This window comes from Myotis brandtii, unplaced genomic scaffold (genome assembly GCF_000412655.1).
Source record: "Myotis brandtii unplaced genomic scaffold, ASM41265v1 scaffold517, whole genome shotgun sequence".
Classification (NCBI taxonomy): Eukaryota; Metazoa; Chordata; class Mammalia; order Chiroptera; family Vespertilionidae; genus Myotis; species Myotis brandtii.
This window is the reverse complement of record NW_005369706.1, coordinates 1,267,683-1,268,786: the sequence shown is the minus strand read 5'-3', so window position 1 is coordinate 1,268,786 and position 1,104 is coordinate 1,267,683. Positions and strand designations below refer to the sequence as shown.

At 62.4% G+C, this 1,104-nt stretch overlaps 1 protein-coding gene across 2 annotated transcripts in view; it reads right to left on the bottom strand.

The window, feature by feature from the left end:
• ARF3 (ADP-ribosylation factor 3) overlaps positions 1–403 on the bottom strand; it is a 20,824-nt gene extending 20,421 nt beyond the window's left edge. Inside the window, exon 1 of one of the 2 annotated variants that reach the window (XM_014548616.1) lies at positions 179–403. The gene's annotated coding sequence lies outside the window, so the exon portion shown is untranslated. The remainder of the gene's footprint in view (positions 1–178) is intronic. The other variant, XM_005877350.2, reaches the window with a different exon arrangement.
• Positions 404–1,104: the final 701 nt, after the last annotated feature.

The window sequence follows — 1,104 nt, the reverse complement described above, 5'->3', positions numbered from 1 at the left end:
CGTCCTTCAAATGCGGGAGCAGGCGTGAGGGTGGCCCCGCGTCCCCTTTGCGAGCTCCCGGGTGAGAAGGACCACACAGCCCAAAGCCAGGCAGTGCCCGGCAGGGGGCTCCATGTCCTCAGCCCCCACCCCAAGCCTCTCCTCTACCGGGACCCGCCTTCCCTCCGCAGCCCCTCACCTGTTCCTGCTCCCAGCTCTGCCGCTGCGGCCGCCGCCTCCGCCCCCGCAGGTTCCGCTCGGCTCCCTCCGGCTCCCCCAGCCGATTTCAACGCCGCTGCTCCCCTGGCCCCGCTCCCCGACTCCCTCCTTCCTCCCCTCTACCTAGCACCGGAAGCCGCGACAGCGACAAGGACTGTGCGGCGCACCCCACCCCCAGACCGGGATACTTCCCACCTCCCCGATCGCGCGAGAACTGCGTGGCAGCGAGCGGCAGTTCTCGCGAGAGCCATCACCATGGCAGCGGCTGCTGCGGAGGCATCCGGGTGTTAGAGCTGAAGCCCGGGCGGGGGCGATGTGGGGGCCGAAGGCTGTGGGCAGTGGAAGCAGGAGCCAGGGAATGAGGCTGAACCAGCGAGGACTGTGGTGACAATACAAAGCTCCAGGGCCACCCCTGAAATTTAAGGACTGGGGCCGCGTGCTGGCCACACTGGAGACGGGTTGAGCTGAGAGCCTGGGGCACCTTGGGCAAGGCCAGGAGCAGGGTCTGAGTGCACAGGCCTTGCTGTGGCCGCCTAACTCCTCCAGGCTTCATCTGGATGAACCAGGGCTACAGCGTCCCCCTGAGAGCGCTCCGACACCGTGTTACTGCTCAGCACTAGGTTATTCAGGGGTCGGAATCAAGATATCTTTTCCCATAGGGGAGAGAAGGGAGAGTGATGAATTTAAGAGACTGAAGGAAACATCTGAACTCTGGGCCTGCTAGGAAGCTGGAATGTTGAAGGCTGAGGTGTGGTTTGAGGAAGTGTACCTGGGTGGTTATGAATTTTAGTACCCCAAGGAAAGTGAGAGACTTTGCATCCATGTTCCTCTATTCCTGCCCACCCCCACTTCCCTCGCACTCATTTCGGCACCTGCAGAGTTGTGTTGGAACACTCAAGACTGTCA